The sequence below is a fragment of the Triturus cristatus genome, chromosome 7 (genome assembly GCF_964204655.1).
Source record: "Triturus cristatus chromosome 7, aTriCri1.1, whole genome shotgun sequence".
In the NCBI taxonomy this organism is placed as follows: Eukaryota; Metazoa; Chordata; class Amphibia; order Caudata; family Salamandridae; genus Triturus; species Triturus cristatus.
In genome coordinates this window covers 1,861,840,672-1,861,861,743 of record NC_140590.1, presented here as the reverse complement: position 1 = coordinate 1,861,861,743, position 21,072 = coordinate 1,861,840,672, and the positions used below count along the sequence as shown (strand labels likewise).

The following is a 21,072-nucleotide window of genomic DNA, read 5'->3' as shown; positions in this document are numbered from 1 at the left end:
TCTGTGTAGTGCAATGTCTTAAGGATTATGAGGTAAGTACTGCTCCTTTTCGTCAAGATTTACATGGTCAATTGTTGATTGCGTTGCAAAAACCCTTTCGCCCTGTGACCCCGGCTACTTTAGCCAGATGGGTCAGATGGCTCATGGGTGAAGCTGGTATTGATGTTACTACTTTTGGTGCACATTCAACTCGTGGAGCTATGGCTTCCAAGGCTTTTTCTATGGGTGTGACCTTAATAGATATTATGAAAGCAGCTGATTGGTCTACTGATTCTATGTTTAAGACATTTTATTATAAACCTGTTCTGGATATTGCTTCTGTTGTGGTGGCTCAGCTTTGAACAAGCATAATCGGAGCCTCCGGTCCTGACATAGAATTAAAAATTTGCGAACATACGTGACAAGAATTTTCAATTCTATTAAGGACACGGAGGCGAGGATTATCCCACCCATTTTTCTGTTATGTTTTTTGCATATGATAATTTTTCAATTATATATTTCTGGTATACTATTATGATGTATTTGGATACAGTCCTTGTTTTTTCTCTTCCCTCCCTCAATATTTTATGCTTTCTTTTCATTTCGGAATGGTATAATCCCACTTTATATCTTTTTCAGGTTCTGACCCGAAGTGAGCTGCGCTTCTTTCTTGACCTTGGATTATTTTTTGGACATCTGCTGGTTTCCTGTTTTGGAGGATGTTGTTTCACGCATATAATCAGCTGTTCTATCCTGTTGGTCTGCAATTGAAGTGTTCGAACTACGATTTTATCTTCCACGCCTTTTTTCCAGTTGTTGCACTTTTTTTTTTTTTTCTTCTTCTGACTGTTGCTATTTTCCAAAGAAAGAGGATGTGACATTCCCTGGCTGACTATTTATATGTGCATACTCTATGGTTACTTCGTCATACCCATTGGGTTCATGGGTATTGTAGTTTTTTTGTTATACTGTAATATGATTGGCTGCTGAGCGAATTTCTAGTAAAGAAATGAGAAGCATAATCCTCGCCTCCGTGTCCTTAATAGAATTGAAAATTCTTGTCACGTATGTTCGCAAATTTTTAATTGTCCTTCAATTGGGAATAGGATGTGAAAAAGAGAGACAGAAAGTCTGGTACAGTGTGAAGTGTCAGCTTGTTTGCACCAGCTGAGAAACAAAACCAGGACAAGATAATTAAGTGCTTTAAGATTGGCAGTAAAGATTGCAATCTCTTTGTTCCCAGCATCAGTGAGATGCAAATGAACAAACAGCGTGATGCCAAAGGTCTTATTTGTTTTTTAAAACAAACCAGGTCACTGCTACAGTGAAAGGAACAACAAGCAGTTGCAATGCAATAGATCTCGCATTTACGCGAGTTTAAGCTATTGGCATTGTAAATGACGATGCCTTTTATTTATGTTTGAAAAACGAAAACACAAATAAAAGGCATTGTTATTTGCAATGTGAATAGCTCAAACTCGTGTAAATGCGAGACCTATTGCATTGTAAATGCTTGTTTATCTCGTTTTCTGTACATGCGTACTAGTACAATGTCTCTTGGTCCGTCATCACTGTCTGGGCGTGTGTTTTTTTTATCTCGTTTTCTGTACATGCGCACTAGTACAATGTCTCTTGGTCCGTCATCACTGTCTGGGCGTGTGTGTTTTTATCTCGTTTTCTGTACATGCGCACCAGTACAATGTCTCTTGGTCCGTCATCACTGTCATGGCGTGTGTGTTTTTATCTCGTTTTCTGTACATGCGCACCAGTACAATGTCTCTTGGTCCGTCATCACTGTCTGGGCGTGTGTTTTTTTTATCTCGTTTTCTGTACATGCGCACTAGTACAATGTCTCTTGGTCCGTCATCACTGTCTGGGCGTGTGTTTTTTTTATCTCGTTTTCTGTACATGCGCACTAGTACAATGTCTCTTGGTCCGTCATCACTGTCTGGGCGTGTGTGTTTTTTTATCTCGTTTTCTGTACATGCGCACCAGTACAATGTCTCTTGGTCCGTCATCACTGTCTGGGTAAGTGTTTTTACCGTGCCTTCTGGGCATGCGCAGTAGAATGATGGCAGGCACCTGCACCATCTCTGAGAGGGAGCAGATACTATGCTCTCCGTTGGTGATGTCTAACTAGTGACCGCTGAATATCATCCTCTCCCTGGCGTATCAGCGGCCCCGGGCCCCGGTGAAGGAGTGTCCCAGCTGGAGGCGGTGAGTCCTGTGGTCCGAGGGCTGTCAGAGCTGCCGTGAGAGTCACTCATTCATGAGTCCTCGTCGCCAGCAGTGGTGTGCTCCGATGCTGTGCTAGTGTCACTGACCCAAGAATGCAGTCGTGCAAAGGGCCGCGCAGTTGTAGGCCAGGCGCTCGTTCCCCCGGTCATGCGTGGGTCACTGATGCAGAGTGATGCGTGTGTATGAGCAGTATGGGGGTCCCCAGGGGGAGGGGGGGCTTTGCCATCTATGGCCAGGGCCCGATAACTGCTCTGATGCCACACTGGGGCTGGCCTAAGAAGAACACAATTCATAAGAAAAGGTATATAGATATAAACAAATGTAAAACTGTCGCTACGGAGGTTGGAGCACAAGGTACGGCATACATTAAAGACAAGAGATTGAACATTTCTCACAACTCTGTCACCTCAGCTTGGTTTACACATTAGTAATGGGAGTGATGTGGAATTACCGTCCACCCCAGTGCGGTAAAACAGATTCCACCAGTTGGCAATTTTCCATTATACATGGAATAACTCTAAATTCATGAAATTCCAATATGCATCACCAAATTACCAATAGCTAAGACATCAGTAATTTCACGTGTGCCTTTTAGTTCAGCATAATTCCCAATGTGCTTGGATTGTGAGCCTGTCATGTTAGTATAGAACAAGGTTTTTGATTAACCAAAAATGGAGAACTTTGCAGGAGCTTGTAATTTATGATGTTTGTGAACCCTTCTGTAACCCCAGAGGTTCATTCACACCATGCTGGCAGGAGCTCAGAGTACATGTTGGGGCCATGACTCAAAAGTCAGTAAGTGAATTGTTACAGAATTAATGTGTGGTGGAAGACAAGCCGAATCCGTGTGGGGAGAGCTGCAGACTCCACTGGAGCTGTGTGGCATTCTGTGGTTCTGCACTGGTTGCCAAGACTCACAGAATGCTATGATGCAAAGCTGTATCATGGAAGGTTATGATGCAAAGTAGAAGAGACTTCAGTTAGAGCTTGTTGGTTTGATTGTAACTTCTCATATGTGGATGGGGTCCTCTTCTTAGAATAAACCTATCTTAATTACTAAGCCTGCGCCCCTTGGATCTTACAAGCTGCTTCTCCCCTCAGAGGTTGTTTACCAGAGGCACACCGCTGAAGCCCCGTAGACAGGTGAAATGGGATTTGGAGATGTTGATTCTTGGTCTGTCTCTCTGTACACTGTTCGGTCTTCTGAGTCAAATTGTATTCCTCTTGGTGTGAATGTTGCAAGAGGAAGTCATATCAGAGGACCCAAACAAGTTGCAATCACAATTCTACCAATCTCTACTCAAACTCTCCCTCTAACAGCTCAACACACAGTACCTGTGGTTTCACTGCTGCACAACTACCTCCTTATGTCTTTAGTGTTTGACTATCTTGCTTTAGATAGCCAGTAGAGTCTGTATTTATGGAAATCAGTTTCTTCCCCTATGTCCTAAAATGCCACAAGATGATTTTCTTTAAAAACATTCTTCTTGCTGGTGTGTTATCAGTGTCTGACCGAGATATCCATGTAGTTCTGAGACTCTCGCCACCTGGCACATCATCCATCTAGAGCTGCACATTGTCCCATTTCCTTTCTGACTGTGACTGGTTTCCTGGAGCTCAGTGGCGGCATTTGTGCCTGGGCCCAGTCTGTGCTGCTGTCCAATGCCATGGGAGGGGATGAGTGTGGCGACATGCTCTTTGCCGAGTCTCTGTGTCTGGAGAGCAGGAGCCAACATCTTTGTTCTCCTCGTGAGGATGTTGCCCGGCACTGGTGTTGAGCAATACCCTCTAAGCCCCCAGTACAATCAGAGGTGGACCGCTGCTCATTCATGGACTCTCCATATTCCTGCGGCATGGCTATTCTGACTGGCTAGCTGATCCTGGCCACACCAAGCCTCCAGGTGGACTTTATTGCGAACACTGCTTAAGGACTGCTGTTTCTCTGACAGCATACGTTATCCCACAGTGAGGCTGAAATCTTCCTGTCACATTGATTCAAGAGTGTGATTGTGGAGTTGCGGGTGGATCTAATCGGTGCTCCGCCACTATGCCCGACAGCTACAATACTGTATCCACTCAGCCCTTCTTGGTAAGTTGAGCTCAAACTCCATACCTTATTTTCGTCAACACCAGTGTGCTCCCCTAACCACAGATTATGTAATTGATTTTTGCCTATGCCTTCTTGTACCATCAAAATGCGGAAATGCCATCCTAAGCTGAGCAAACTGTCATTTAATAATAAAAAGAGGGCTACCCATGGCAGGACAGCCCAAGAACATGGAGACTTCTCACTGGTCCCCGCCGTAGATTAGGCAGAGCAGGACTCCAGCTAGATCCTTTTAGAACTAAGGAATAGCATGAAAGTGATCAGTGCCAAAATCGACTTACTTTCTGGTTGTTTCAACGCAATGAAGGAATGCCTGGACAAGCATAATACTAGGATTGGTCAAGTAGAGCCACGCCTCTCGGAGGTTGGGTTTGTGGCCGTCATTTCCTCCAAACCTCTGCCACATATGGAGATGACACTAACCATTTATCAAGGCTAAGAAAGTGGATTTCGGATCGTGTTCTAGATGCACAAATGTGAGGATAGTTGTCCTTCCTGCCTGAAGCACAGCTGTGCAGAGTCATGAGTCAATCATGGAAGATTTCCTCACTGATCTGTTTGTTAGAGAGTATTTTTCCAAGCACTTGCATTTTGGTGGGGAGCGAGACACTTTTCAATATCAGAGCTCCAATCTTTCCCTGTTCTCAAATTTCACAGCGCTGGTGCAGGAGGCAAGGCAATTTCTGCATACGCAGAGTAATCGCAGCAGGAAAACACCCACATCACCAAAGAAGCCTGCAAATACAGACATTAGAACACCAAAGAAAGGCAGACTTTTGGTGGCCTGTCTGAACCGTCATAACATAGATGTGGTGTCACTTTTGCAGGAATCTCACCTCGACCCCTGTAGAATGCCCTTCTTCGCTCCTAAATGGTTCCAGTGTTTTTGAGCTTAGCAAAGGAGACATGCCAATAGTGCCCAATTACTCTTTTGTACCAAATTCGTATTCTTGAATAGATTATTGGCTAATGACCAGTGCTCTCTCCTGATATTTATGGTGCACACTCCCTCAGACCATTGACCTGTCATACTGTAGATCTGTCTGGGGTCTGATAACTGCTGTCCTTGCCAGTGGTGCTTTCCTTCGGACGTCCTGCTAGGTGCAGCTTTCAGGACTGAAATCAGATCTGCGTTTGTTGAATCTTTTAGTATTACTGTGGGATCTTTGTCCCAGTGTTCTAAAATAGGCAAGCCTTTAAGAAAATATTTGTGGGTTTCACCACCTCTAAACATGCCTTGGTTTTATGATCCGTCCAGGCACAACCTTCCTTTGAAGGGGAGATCTAAAGGACCGTAATGCACAAGTAAGTACAGCTGCATCACTTTTAAAAATGAATGAGCGCTTGGTCACGTTCGGGGAGAAACTGTGGATAGAGGTGAACTTCCTGGGTAAACACGTACTGGCTCATAAATATAAGGCGCGGGGTAGGACTCTTGCCTGGTTACTCAAACTAAACTCCCCTTCATATCTCTGATTTTTAGAGCTGGAAAGAGAAAGGACTGCTGCCATTGGTGACATCCTGAACACCTTCACTGACTTCGATCTACATCTTTGCACTTCACCACACAATAATCACGCCTACCTAGGTGCACTGGTGTGGATGGATGACCCTTTGCTGGAACCTTAGTCTGAGGAGGAGATTAAGAACACAGGTGATTGCCTGGCAAGTGGCAGGGCTGCTGGGCTCGTTGGCCTCACTTCTAAGTTTTATAACCAGTTCAAGACACTCCAACCACCTACTTGCTGGTCATGTATGAGGAAGCTCTACCCACCAACGGCCCCAACCAGGAAGGCTGTGGTGACACAGCTTCTTAAGCCTGGTAAGGAACCGTTAGTCTGCTTCTTGTTCAAGCTTTGTCATTATTGAATATAAGCAATAAAATTCTTGGCTAGGTATTGATCCTGGCATCTTTGCCGTTTATGAACAAATTCCCCTTTCTGGACCGGTTGGACTTCTTTCCAGGTAGGTCAAGTGGCCATAATCTCCACACTTTCTTCGCTATGCTACACGACATCACACCTGATGTTGATGCTGTTTGGATCCTACTGAATGCTGACAAAGGCTTCAACTCCTTAGAAAGGCCATACCAGTTTACTGTCTTTTCAAGACTGGGCCTGGAGAATTGCCTGCTTTAAACCAATCAATCAATCAGGGGTTTATAAAGTGCATACTCACCCGTGGGGTTGGTCAGCTCCGGATCAGTCGAAGGGCCAGGTCTTGAGGTTCCTCTATGAAGGAATACAGGATTGGCGAGCGTCTAATGTTCATGGGGAGCTCTATCCATGTCCTGGCTGCTATGTAGGGCAAAGCTCTCCCGCCCGTTCTGTTTCTGCGGATGCAAAGGTTCCTCTTGGGTACGTGGAAGGATACTCTCTCGTTAAGGTATTTGGGTCCGGTGTTGTAGAGGGATTTGTAGGCGTGGATGAGGAGTTTGAAGGTGACCCTTTTCTCGACGGGGAGCCAGTGGAGGTCTCGCAAGTGTTGTGTCATGTTATTTTATTTTATGGTTTTATAGAGCGCGAACCAGACCCGTGAGGGTATCAGAGCGCTTTACAGGATTGAGGGGGAGGAATACAAAGCGTAAGGATGGAAGGGATCAAATTGGGAGAGATGGGGATACATTATACGGGAGGAGCACGCAGTCTAAAGTCCAAGCTACATGTGGGATAGAAATTAAGGCAGGTAGATATAATATACAAAAAAGCTACATTATACAGGAGGAGCACGCCGTCTGAGGTCCAAGCTACTACATGTGGGATAAAATTTAAAGCAGGAAGGTATAATATACAAGAAGGCACGCAGTCTCAGCTCTTGGGGGTTGCCCAGGAGTGCAGAAAAATGTATCATCCGTGGAGGCCGTGGATAATGCTGCGGTGTCGATGAGGTGATTGTAAAGTATTCATTAGATGAGGTATTTTTCCATTAAGAAGGTTTTGGTTTCCTTCTTAAAGTGTGCCAAGGACGGAAGTCTTCTGATGGCGGGTGGGAGAGTGTTCCAGATTCATGGTGCGGCCCCAGAGAAGGCCCGATTGTAGGTTTCTTTCTTCCGGAAGCGTGCTGGTTGCAGCAGTAGGTCTTTGGCAGATCGGGAGTTTCTGGCTTCTCCGGATATCACGAGTTTTTGTGCGAGAAATGTAGGGGAACTTGAGTACAGAGCTTTGTGAGTAATGCAGGCCAGTTTAAATTGTATTCTGGCCTCTAGGGGAAGCCAGTTCAGAGCTTTGAGGTGGGGAGAGATGTGGTCAAATTTTTTTGAACCCGTTAGGAGTCTGGCGGCGGTGTTGAGGCAGGGTTTCAATGGGGCCAGAGAGTTCTTGGGTAGCCCTGCAAGAGTAGAGCATCCATATTCAAGTCTGGAAATGACTAGAGCTTGGGTTGCCGTTTTCAGGTCGGACACACCAAGGAAGGGTTTTAGGTCTCTTAGGTAGCTCAGGTGGAATCTAGCCGTTTTTAGCCATCAAGTTTATATGGCCATGCATATTCAGGCTGCCGTCAAGGGTTATTCCAAGGGATTTCGCCGAGTCAACAATGGTAGGAGGGCAGTTTAGTGCAGTGATGGTCTTGATCCATTCCTGGATGTCTGGATTGGGTTTGGGTGGGGAGATCAGAAGAAATTCAGTTTTATTTGCGTTGAGTTTAAGCTGGTTGGCGGTGAGCCAATGGACTGTCAGCTTCAGGGCCTCGTTTAGGGAGAAAATGTCCTCGGGCGAAGAGATTTTTATGTAGACCTGTGTATCGTCGGCGCACATAAGGTAGGATATGTTGGCGCACGAAGCACCTCGGTGAGAGGTTCAAGGTAAAGGTTGAAGAGGGTTGATCCTTGGGTGACTCCAACAGAAACCGGAGAGGGGGCGGATAGATCACTGTTGATGAGGACTCTCTGTGAGCGGTTTTGGAGGAAGGATCTAAACCATTCAAGGACGGTGCCATCCAACCCCATCATGAGTTTGAGGCGTTCTAGGAAAATTTCGTGGTTAGCCGTATCAAAGGCGGAGGAAAGGTTTAGAAGGATTAGGAGACAGGTTTTGCCTTGGTCGAGGGCTTGGAGGGCGTCTTCCACGATGTGGAGGAGGGTGGTTTCCGTGCTGTGTCCAGGTCTGAAACCTGATTGGAAGTCATCTAGCAGGTGAAAGTTGTTGATGTGTAGGCTTAGCTGCTGTTGGCAAGGAGTGGGATGTTGGATTTGGGTCTATAGTTCTCAGCGGAGGCAGGGTCCAGCGTGTTTTTTTTTCAGGAAGGGAACAACTTGGCCAGCCTTGAGCGAATCAGGAATTGAGCCCTGTAGGAGGGAGGCGTTGATTGAGGTCCAGGAAGGGATGATAGCCTGAGAGGCGGCAGCTAGGCAGTTAGAGGGAAGAGGATCATTAAAGTGATTGTTCGGTTTTAAGGAGGCAAGAATTCTCGAGATAGACTGATCGTCATAGATTTTAAAGTTGGACCAGTGCGCTAGGTTTTTGGGTGAGGTTTTGCAGGACAACGCGGAGAGAAGAGGTGGAGCTGGCAGATTTTGATTTTGGTGGTGGGTTGCGGATTTAAGTTCAATTCCAAGGGCAGAGATTTTTTCGCAAAAGAAGGAAGAGAAATCCTCGCTTTATATTAGGGGTTTAGGTGTTTCTTTGGAGGTTTTCGCTATTTTGTTGGATTGGTGTTTGACCAAGTCGAACAGCTTGCAAGGTCGATTTTTGGCGTTCTCCAGTTCAGTTCTGAAGAATTCTTTTTTAGTGTTGAGGATTTTCTTATTGTAGGCATTTCTGGCCTGTCGGAGAAGTTTTAGATGTGCTGCAGATTGGTGTTGTTTCCAGATTTGTTCAGTCTGTCGAAGGGATCTCCTCTCCTTGTTGAGTCACTATACCCCAGTTGGCTCAAGCAGGGAGAGTAGTCCTGAACCAGTTGATACAACCCTCAAATTTCAGTGTGAACAGTTTGCAAAGTGTGTCCTTTGGCATCCAACCACTTTAGCATAATACAGGGTTCCCCATGGAGTCTAGACAGCAAGCGATTTCATTGAGTTCAGGTCAACAGCGAAAGTACAGTATGTGATCATGTCACCAAAACAATGCAATATAGCTCCACAGTAATGGGTTAACCATGCTACTTCTGAGAGAGGAAAATGCAAAAGGGCCGAGGACACCAAGTTACTTCACAGTATCCTCTCTTTTTCAAGAGCTACCTTTCTGCCGCCTCCTTCACAGGAGTGAAATCCTCGTGCCAAGGGTTCTGTCCAGTAATGTGCTCAGTCGTGTTGCTGTCTTAAAGTTTATCACTGCGCCTCACCACTTCAAGGGCATCTGGTAGGGCCAGATACCAGGTTGTCTGGAGCCCAGTGTCTCTTACGACACCTTATCCAGTTGATGTGCATTGAGCTGCACTGGTGAGCCAGTCCATTGGAAAGGTTGTTTATGCTGTGAATGAAGCACTGGAGCCTAATCAGATATTGGGCTATTACAGCACCATGCCACCTCCCCCTTTCTGGTTTATTTTGGAACAAGACATGCTAGCAGGAATTGCTCATGAGGTGTCTGCGGCTGGTGCACCCCACTTCAGGGTCTATATGACTGCTAGTACTGCTTTAGTTCATGTTATGATGCCTGAAAAATACCGCACTGACAGAATCCGGCCATCTTGGTTGTGGTCACGCCCCAACTCCGCTTGTCTTAGTTTCATTGTCGGGCCAGTTCTACATGGGCATTTCTTTTTCAATTATAAAGAAAAATATATAAGTAATATTATATGTATATTTTTTTTAGGGTAGACTAAGGATGAGAGGATGGGGTAATGGGTAGTGCGGTAAACAATTAAGATTAAGAGTAATGTAATAGCAAAGGAGTAAGGTTTAATGGTAAATGGATATATTAAGGGCAAGGGGTGTGGGGTTAGGAGTTAGGGGGTAAGTCACTGTGTAAGGAGTCAAAAGTACAAAGGTAGTGAAGTGGTAAAAGAGGAGGGTTTAGGGGTATGGTAAGGGGTTAAAAGGGTTTTTTGGTACAGGGTTAAGTATAAGGGGCCAATGTATTAATTGTACAGAGGTAATGCTTAAAGGTGCAACGGTAAAGGGCTAAGTGCAAGGGGTCAAAGGTATGAGAGGGCTACGGAGGTTAAAGGTAAGGGGTTATGAGTAATGTGAAGAGATTATTGTAACTGCAAGCAAATAAAGACCAAGGGCTTTTATATATTTGCATATGTTATACAGTGCCAGTCGCTACTATATGTTTTAAACAAACTTTATTGGGTTTTGCAAAGGTTCAAGTTATCCATTATACAAGAATCTCAGTATAGTTCAGGCCTACAATTGAACGGCTGGGAACATAATTAAGGCAGTAATCAAACATGAGGGTTGCTGGTCAACCTAGTACTCTCAGCTGTTCCTTCGTTCTCCCACATTTCAGTTTACATACGTTGGATAGTGTTTGATTCTGGGATTTTTAGGCTTACCTTCAGTCCCGTCCTTAACCTCCCTTCCTACAACTCTCCCCCCCCCCCCCCGCCCTCCCCTCCAGGCATGTCCCTGGTACTCAGGTCGCTAATTTGCGGTATCCCACAACTCCAGGTTGGGCTGCAGTATTTAGTGGGGTAACTGGTTAGGGAATCTCAATCAGACAGAGTGGCAATCTGTTGTGCTTGCTAGTGAGTTCCATGGTTCTAAGATTCACTCATACTCAGGCAGCTTAGTCTACTCCTACCGGGGGTTCATCTATTGAGTCATCCTCCTCATTGTCCTCGGGGACCTTAAGTGCTACAACTAACATTTCCCAAGCTCTTGCTGCCTCCAGTGCTCTCTCGCTTCCCGTTCTTTTTGCTATTTGCATTCTGATCACACCTTCACATTCAGCCCACTTAACGATTTCTGTTTTTCATCTTGCTATGCTGGGACGCTGCTTCGCTTTCCAATGCATGGTGATGTCTCTTTTGGCCAGTAGTAGGCCCATATCTAAGAACTTACTCGGGATTTTATTTTTAGATGTATGACGGAACAAGTGTAATATGCAGCATTTCTGAGTCGTCTCTATTTCTCCGTCGCTGATGTCAGTCAGCAACGTCATCCCCTCCCCCCAGAAATTACTCAGGTGTGGGCAGTCCCAGAACATATGCCTTAAATTTGCTCCTTCTCTATTGCATCTCGGGCAAGCAGCTGCTTGAGTCGGGAAATACTTGTTAATCTTTTCCGGGGTGAGGTATGCTCTATGTAGTATGTAAAAATGCACCACCTGAAATCTGGTGTTTCTGGTGCTCTTCCAAGCTTTCTCCACTAATTTGCCCCAGCTTTTTTCTGGGATAGCTTCTTCAAGGTCCGCCTACCACTTCAGTCTCAACTCCGATAAAGGCAGTAATGTTTCCCGCATTATGGGCTTGTATAAGCACGTAAGCACCTTGAACGTACCTGCCGCCAAAACCACATATTGGCAGCACAGTGACGTTTTTGTTTCAGTAAGTCACTCTACCCAATGTTTTTGTATGACCGCAGTGAGGGCAGGATACAACAGGAAATTTCCCCCCCCCCCCCCCCCGGTAGCTCATACCAGGCCTGCAGGTCATTGAACGGGATCATGGCCTCCTCCTCATATAGGTCTCCTATGTTAGCCAACCCTTGTGTCGCCCATGTTGTCAATCTCTGCCAATTACCCCCATGTGGCAAGGCTGCACACCTAAGTAACGGGATTTCCGGGGCATAAGGGTGTCTAATCTTGGCCCGCTGCAAGATCCTATTCCAGTACCGTTGTGCTGTGTCGAGCTCCGTGGTGAGGCTTGGGGTTTGAACAGGAAGCCGTAATATGATTTGCGATACCAGTTTTAAGGTAACACAGTCTTCCTTCCGTTCTTCTTTCCCCCTGAGACAGTTAACCACCCATTGCGTGAGCCATTGGAATTGTGCCGCTAGAAATTAGGCCTCAAAATCAGGCACTGCCATTCCTCCCTCTGCTTTTGGCCGCATGAGAACAAGCGCCACTCTACGTCTACCATTGCCCCATAGAAAACCCGTGATTATTGACCTAAGTTGGGCAAAGTACTTCGTTGGTATCCAGACCAGCAAGGTCCCAAAGTAATAGAATAACCTCGGTAGGGTCACCATTTTAAGCAGAGCTACTCGGCCGGCTTCAGATAGCGGCAAGGAGCTCCAGAAGTCGAAGTTGCATTTTGCTCCTCTGATGGCCTTCCCTATGTTACTCTCTAGCATGTCCTCCTGAGTGTGGTATATTTGAGTGCCCAGGTACGACAGGCACCTATCTTCCCACCTCACCCCCTCTGTTTCCTGTGGGCCTATCTTGCCCTCTTTTGCAGGGAACTGGCAAGACTTTGCCCAGTTCACCTTTAGCCCTGCAATCCTGCTGAGTCCCCGTAGCAATTCTTTCGCTCCCTGCAGCACCTCCCTTGAATCCGCCAGAAATAATAAAAGGTCATCGGCATACAGGACATTGTGGTGGATCTGCCCATCAACGTTAAGATCCTGATAGGATTGCCCTAATCGAGCTTTTACTGCTAGCAGCTCCATCGCCAGGGCAAACAGTAAGGGGGAAAGGTAGCACCACTGTCTCGTTCCTCGTCCCACGTTGCAGATATCCGATATCAGCCCACCAGTTTTAACTCCAGCAGTCGAGTCGGAATACAGGATATCTGTCCAGCCCACATAGTTGTCTCCCAGCCCGAACTACCGCATCACATGGAACAAATATGGCCATTCTAGGCTATCAAACGCTTTTTCTATATCAACTGCGAAGATTGTCCCAATATCTTTCCCATAGGAGTCAGCCTCCAGCACTCGCAATAGGCGCCGAATATTAAGCGCTGTGTTTCTGGTGGGGATGAACTCGGATTGGTCTTTGTGTTTTAGAATGGTCATGTGAGGGAGTAAGCGAGTTGCCAATATCCTGCTCAGTATTTTGTAGTCTAAGTTGAGCATAGAGAGCTGGCAAAACGCCGTTTTATCCCATGGTGACTTCCCCGGTTTGAGCAGTGGTATGATGATCGCCTCTCTAGTAGATACGGGCAGGTGTCCCACTTGTTTTGCATCATTGTATAACTTTACTAGCCTGGGGGCCAACACATCGATGTGTGCTAGGTAAAATTCAATTGGTAGGCCATCTGTGCCAGGTGTTTTATTCTATGCCATATTCTTAATAGCCCCCCTCACTTCCCCAATCTCGACTTCCCGCCCCAGGGTATCTGCAACTTCCTCAGCCAGACCTGGTAGTTCCACATCTCGTATGAATTCATGCAACTCCTCCTCCACTGGGACCAACTTACTCTGGTATAGGTCCTTGTAATATGTTAAAAACAAATAATTTTTTCCCTGTTGGTCATACATCACTGCTCCATCTTGTTCCCTAAGTTCCACGATTACCATGCCTCTCCTGGCAGGGTTAGCCAGCCAAGCCAGAAGAGCACCTGACTTGTCCCTCTCCGAGTAAGTACGGGTTATGTATTTTTTGTAATCGAAGCAACAAAGGCGTTCTACCTGGACTGCCACTGCCTCTCTAGCCTCCAGGAGTTCCCTCTGCTTGTCCACTTTCTCAGGTCTTACTTTTTCTAGTTCTCTTAGGTGCTGTAGTCCTGGGGTAGTACCTTTCTTGTACCCATCATCTCAGATATACAGCATCCTCTAATAACTGTTTTAAATGCATCCCACTCCACCAATGAATTTGCTGCAATGTTAGCATTTTTTGGGAAATAATGAACTATAGCTGTGTCTATCGCTGCATGGAACACCTGGACTTCCAGATTTTGGGTTGCGCGCGGGACCATTGCGAGCTTATCATCTCAGGATTGTGGTTGAATATCGTCCTAGTGAGGTATTCACTGCTTCAAACCCCCTCATGCACATCAGGGGAGCACAGTATGGCATCCAATCGGACATGCAATTCGTGCAGGGCTGAGAAAAAGAAGTAATCCCAGGTCCCGGGGTGTTGTGCTGTCTACATATCTATCAATCCCCACCTATGTTGCCAGTTGCATCTTGCCTCTGCTAGTTTGTAGGCGGGTGCGTCAGGGAGCAGAGGGTGGGAATGGTCAAGTGTAACATCTGATGTACAGTTAAAGTCTCCTCCCTATAAAACTGAACCTGTGAGTGCAGTGGCCAGTTTCCCAGAAAGGTGTGAAAAGAAGGTTGGTTGGTCCGAATAAGGCACGTATATGCTACCCAGTACCAGTTCCCTGCCATCTAGTCTCAGTGTCAGTCCGGGACACAATTCCCCCATATTGGGCGCCCCCCTGTACCCATCCCCCCTTCCGCCACCTCCCGAGCCATGTGAGTCACCCATCCCTAATTTGCCCCCCAAGCCCTCCTCCCCCGCTCACTGAAATCTCCGCTTCCTTCCCAACTCTCCACAACTTGCCCCCCATTAACAGATCAAGCCCGGCAACACCTCCATCCTCCTGAATGGCAACCAAACCATACCACCATCCTCCATGCTCGCCGCTGCAAGGTCTGTCAGGTGGCCCTGGGCCTAGCCTCAGGTGCAGCCGCACCCAACCTCCCCTTGGAAACCGCACACAATCAGCCCCACTGCCCCCAAGTTCCCCCCAGCCAGGCTCTATTACCTCCCACCTTTGAGGGTGACAGTCTGCCCGGCACCCCTGCACCCATCACCCTCGGCCCTCCCCACATCCTCCCTTGCAATACACCCCTTCACCCCTCCCATGACTGTGCCCGGCCCCCCGCCATGTCTCCCGAGCACCCGCAGAAACTGTAACCAACCACACCGCGCTCAGAAGTATGAAAGGCTATGGCATGAAGACTACCCAACTCCTGCATACGTCCCCTCCTGCAAGCCCCCCCTGTTGCTCCTGCACTCCGCTGCTTTCCCACCCGGCATTCCCAGCGCTCTCCTTAACTTCACAATGAAACCCCTTGCTGCCCCTTCCTCAGGCTGCCCAATCACGGTGTCCCCTCCTTTCCCCCTTCCAGCTGAGCCCGCCGACGAGACCAACCACCCTGCCCAGGAATCCAGGACGTTGAACCACGCCGAGACCCAAACCCAGCCCCCACCCCCCCTCCAAGATCGGCAGCTCCGAGCATAAGCCCCCTTCCGCCCAGGAAACCCCGCCATCCCCACTGTCTTGTTACGCCACCCTGTGCTCCCGAGCCCCACCATCTACGCCTCTGCAACCCTCAACTGAGCATTCCACAGCCCGAGACCCACCCCCTTTCTCGAGCGCCCTTTCCTGCACCCAAGCATTCCCGTGTGCACCCCGGAGCCCACCCATCCAAAACTTCACTCCCAACCTCACTGTGGTCCTCCTCATCCCTCTGTCGCACTTAATCCCTGAACAATTGCATTCATACGCCACATCCAAGCACCACGACCACCCACACACACGGCCCCCCGCAACCAGATGCGCACACTCCACACCCGACTCCTCCGGCCGGCAGAGGCGGCCACGGATGCAACCCATCAGAGAGTAAACCACATTGTCGCTAGGAGCCGTGTATTCATTCATTATTCATTGGTAATACCAAATCTTGCAAAAGCTGCTACCAACCGCTAATGGAATGAGGACGCTATTTGTGGATTGCGCTCAGCCGCACCATTGTTCAGCAAGACACCGTGTCTGTTCCAATCACCGTTTACAAATGCATTTGTCGTAATCAAATGCAAGGTGGCATCCGGGGGTGGAGCCCCATTATGCCGCTCCGCGCTGACCACCCGCCCCACCCCCACAAACCACCTCCGCCTTCCCCAGCATTATTCCCCTTCCAGTGTTATAAGTGTAGACTTATAAGTGTTTAACCATGCAACAGTTGGTGTTGTTGCACCAAGGATATTCTGCTGCATAACTAATTACTTATAAGGTGCCAAAAGCGAGACCTATTGGCTATGCCAATGCTTGTTTAATTAGTAGGTCAATTCCCAATTCTTCCATATTCTACTTAGCTTAACTGTGGAGCCCACCCTTTTAGCATACAGAACTTATCTAGTGTATTCCCTTTGCATTTTCAAGAACCATTGGGAAACTGTAGGGGTTGTCTCCGATTTCCAGTTTGCTAAAAGGAAACCTTGCCACTAAGATGGCGATAAAAATAAATCAACGCTGTCTAATAGTTCTTCAGCTATCTCAAGCATGCCAAATAGAGTAGCAGACGCTTCTGTCTTGCCAGAATTTAATTAAATGGGTGCATGTAAATGCTATAAGAAGCCAACCTCCATAGGCTTGCCTGCATCTAAAACATTTTGATTCTACCCCGGGATAAATATTGAGTTTGACGGGGGTGTAATAATCATCCATTTACTAAACTGCGCCATTCTCCTTAAATTGGCTGCTCTTACTGCCTTGCAGCTCCATCGATTATATCCCTGCCATTGTGAGAGAGTTATACAACAGCCTGTAGAAGTTTGTATTTCCTCCAAATGGTCTGAGATCTCCAATTGATTTGCTGCTGGTTTGAGTAGTCTGTACCAATTGCCTACTTCTTTAATTCTGGAGATACCTTATGGTTCCCAAGATGCATCTCAATAAATTCCTCTTTCCCTGTTCTTTCTGATCAAAACTGTTTAATTTTAACAAAGCTAAAGAAATAATACACCTTAATGTTGGGATTCCGATTCCCTATTTCCTGCCATTTTAATAAGTTCCCCCCACTGAAAAAATCCTGTAATCTATGAAACCTCAAAATAGTCCATTGAATGCATGTTTGCAGAGGCCACCTTAGCGCCAATGGAATACAGTCTGATATTTTTAACAGAAGATGAAGCCAGGGGATTTCATATGAATCCCAGATTTTTTTCTTTTTTTTTTTAAAGCACTATATAACCGGAGATGTCTTATATGTCGATTTTGTAGGTAACCTAGGAATGCCTAGGTCTTTTTATCATAAGATTCAAATAGAAATTGGCCTCCTGTTAGTCCTTAGTGGAATTAATATTTGGCCAATTAAGCAGTAACGACTGATAGTATACTTTTAAATTAGGAAGGGCTAGGCCACCTACATCCACATCTAGCTGTAGAGCTTGAATTTTTAGTCTCTGCTTTTCCCCCTGCCAAATAAAGTGTTTAATTTCCCTATTAATAGCATCATAAAATGTTTGGGGAATCGTAATCATAATATTTGAGAATAAAAATAGTGGGAGAAGTTTCATGTTAATAAGTGCCACTCACCCCATAATAGACATAGACAGGTTTTGTAACTGTTTTAGAAGATTATGCATTTTATTTAACATTATGATAAAAGTTATTGAAAATAAGTCTTCTAGTTTAGCGGTTACAAAGATCCCCAAATATCTTACTACCTAAGTTTGTGAATGATCGACCTGCATAGAGGTCGATAATATTTCTGAAATGCAGTTAAAAAGTGGCGCCTCTGACTTTGAATGGTTGATTTTCTAACCCCCTATTGCTGTATATTTGCTTATTGTGGAGAAGGCTCGAGAAATATTATCCTTGTCTACTGCTTTATAAAGAACCAGATCATCAGCAAAGAGTTTAAGTTTTGCTGATGCTGAGATTGGGGCTTTAATAGCGCTGTCTTGCTGAATAGCACATGCCAAAGGCTCAATAAAGAAAACAAAATAAGGGAAAGGGGACAACCCTGGTGCATCCCACGACTGATTAAGATAGATCCTGCTGTAGTTCTGTTAATAATTATAAATGCCCTTGCAATATAATAAAGATATTTTACTACCTGACTGAATTTAGATGGAAAGCCAAATTTTTTTAAGACTGTAAAAAGGACATTCCACTGAACTCGATCGAATGCCATTTCTGCATCTAGCTTTATTATTGCTGCTCTAATTTTATTTATCTAGAAACCCTGAAATCTCCATACAGAACAAGATTCACTGGGGCACTTTTTTGGGAAACGTTTGCGAAGATTCGTCAAACTGCACGAAAGATATAGGCAAGTCAAACAATGCTTATCCTATGGAAACGTGGTCCTAACTATCTACTATATATATAACAGCCAGTTAAAAAGATAAAGCTATTGTTCCCTCCATCTCAGTGCACTATCTATGCTGCAATTGTGCTATTAGGTTTTGAAAGAATTTGTAATACCCCACAAATCCAACACTGTATGCCAATGCCTCCTGGCTCCAGGAGTCATTAACCCTACTTGTGTGCTCTTTAGTATATAAACCCAATTCTTCAATCAGTGCATTAATGCATAAAGTAGGCAGTACTGCTGAACAAATTAAATTGGCTTGCTTTCCTTCTAAAGTGTTAACCAAATATGTGCCAGAAACGTATTGTGCGCCTTGACTATCTCTAGCACTTATGAGAATTCAAATTTCCTAATTGATCCAATAAAAAAAAAAGTTAAGATATCATAGTGAGCTTCATTGGTTCTTTTCATAAACATAGACCAAATACCTCGCTTCGCACCCCGCTAATTTTAGCATTCACAGACACACATGAATAAAATATACACAAACTGCAGAGCATTACATCTTTCATGTATTGTATCATTCACAGGCACACATACAAGCAGCACGTGTACTACACACACACTGTACAGCACTCCACATCAAACCAATGTAAGCCAAAGGTGAGTTAAGCGCACAGCAGCAGAACTTTAAATGAGTGAGCCTGTTGGCCTCTCCCCATTGACACAGGTAAAAAAGACCTGCTCACTTCTGCTGATCACTGCACAATATGCTGCCACTACCGCGCTTGTGCTGCTTAACTTCTGGAAAAAGCATCAGCACTATGAGGGTAGCACTGTGGGCATCCGTCCCAGTCAAAAAAGACCACACATGTGAGACAGACCTTTATCAAGGAACACACTCATGATCTGTATTCACCCATGACAGCAAAAATCAACATCAGAGATTCATACATCTTCACAATTGGGGCAGTCAGGGCAGGGTTGCATGCCCATCACCATGAGAGGTTACCAACACAGAGCCATAACATTCATACCACACTGAAATACCCTGTGTCATGTAGATAATGTTGTGTTAACATGAATAAAGCTAATGCTATGATTCTTCTTTTGATTTAGGTGACGACTCAAATGTGAACTGAAAAGCAACAATTCTCAGAAAGACTAAAACTACCGGCAGCTTAATTCATGAAAAAGTAATATTGTCAATTTTCTGTGACACCTAGTCAAAAGAATATGAGATCTTACATGTCAGGCACACAAAGTAAATCTGGAAATAGTTGTTAAAGTGTTCATCAGCATGAGAATGTTTTTCTTTCAGGAGAATCACATAGAATATTGATCACATTTAAGACCAATTTAGTTAATAATGTTAAGCATTTGCAGATGAAATGAGCAATAATCAAAGCAGTGTATTCTTGAAAAGCCTCAATCACACAGAAACCTTTTCTGTCAACAAATGAATGCATACCTCATATAAATATCAATGTACTAAATGTGAAAATTGCAACAAAGAAGTTAAAGTGTTGCAGGGTATCAGGCAACCCATACCAATGAGAAACCTGATGTACATGCCAAGTGTGGGGAAGGCTTGAGTAAGAAAGATCTTGTTAAAGCCAACCAGAGAGGGCATACAGGCAAGAAAACTTACATATGTACAGCAGGGTAACAAATGCTTTAAGGTACGTAGAATGATGTCTGAGCACCAAAGAACTCATTCAGACAAGAAACCTTATGCATGTACCGAATGTAGTGAAACATTCAGTTTGAAAAATACTCTTACTATGCACTGGACAGTTCATAGAAATGAGAAACCGTACCAGTGCACTGAATGTATGAAAAGTTTTATTCGGAAAAATCATTTAATTGTACATCAAAGAGTGCACACGGGTGAGAAACCGTACCAGTGCACTGAATGTATGAAAAGTTTTATTCGGAAAAATCATTTAATTGTACATCAAAGAGTGCACACGGGTGAGAAACCTTATCAGTGCAGTGAATGTTATCAAAACTTCGGACACGTAGCAAGTCTTAATAGGCATGAAAAAACACATACTGGAGAGACCCCTTATAAATGCAGTGAATGTAGGAAAAGCTTCATTCGTAAAGAAAGCCTTACTGTGCATGAGAGAATACACACTGGTGAGAAACCGTATCCATGTGCTGAATGTGAGAAAAGCTTTCGTCTGAAAAAACATCTTACTGTCCACCACAGAATACACACCGAAATGAAACCTTATCCGTGCACTGAATGTGGGAAGAGCTTTAGTATGAAAGCGAACCTTACTAGGCATGAGAGAATACACACTGGTGTGAAACCGTATCAATGCACTGTATGTGAGAAAAGCTTTAGTCGGAAACAAATCCTTACTAGGCACCATAGAACACACACACAGACGTGACACCCTATCAGTGTACTGAATGTGGAAAATGCTTCAGGCGAAAGGAAAGTTTATTTAGGCACTACTACACACATACAGGAGTAAGTCTTTATCAGTACTCCGAGTGTGGCAAACAATTTAAAAGTGAACGAAAGGTTACTCTTCATCAGAAAATACACACAGGCAAGAAACCTTATAATAACTCTGAAAGAAGACAAAAGGTTCACTAGAAAGGACCATTATATTGCTCACCAAAGGGCACACATTTGCAAGAACCCTTATCGATGCTCAGAAAGTGGAAAGGAGTTCAGAACGAAGCAATATTGTACTTTTCACCAGAGAAGACACACAAGTGAGAAACCTCATCAGTGCTCAGAATGTAGGAAGTGCTATTCTGAGAAAGCAGGTCTTAGAAGACACATTAGGGCACACACGGGTAAAACACCATATCAATGCTCATAATGTGGGAAACACTATTCTGAAAAAGCAGGTCTTAGAAAACACATTAGAGCACACACGGGTGAAAAACCATATCAATGCTCAGCATGTAGAAA

At 45.2% G+C, this 21,072-nt stretch overlaps 1 long non-coding RNA gene across 1 annotated transcript; it reads left to right on the top strand.

Annotated features, from left to right (window-relative positions):
• Nucleotides 1-2,043: 2,043 nt before the first annotated feature.
• LOC146813509 (uncharacterized) lies at nt 2,044-20,435 on the top strand. Its single transcript, XR_014966038.1, has 3 exons — nt 2,044-2,196; nt 5,808-6,146; nt 19,257-20,435. It is a non-coding gene; the product is annotated as an uncharacterized LOC146813509 (long non-coding RNA).
• The last annotated feature ends 637 nt before the right edge of the window (nt 20,436-21,072 follow it).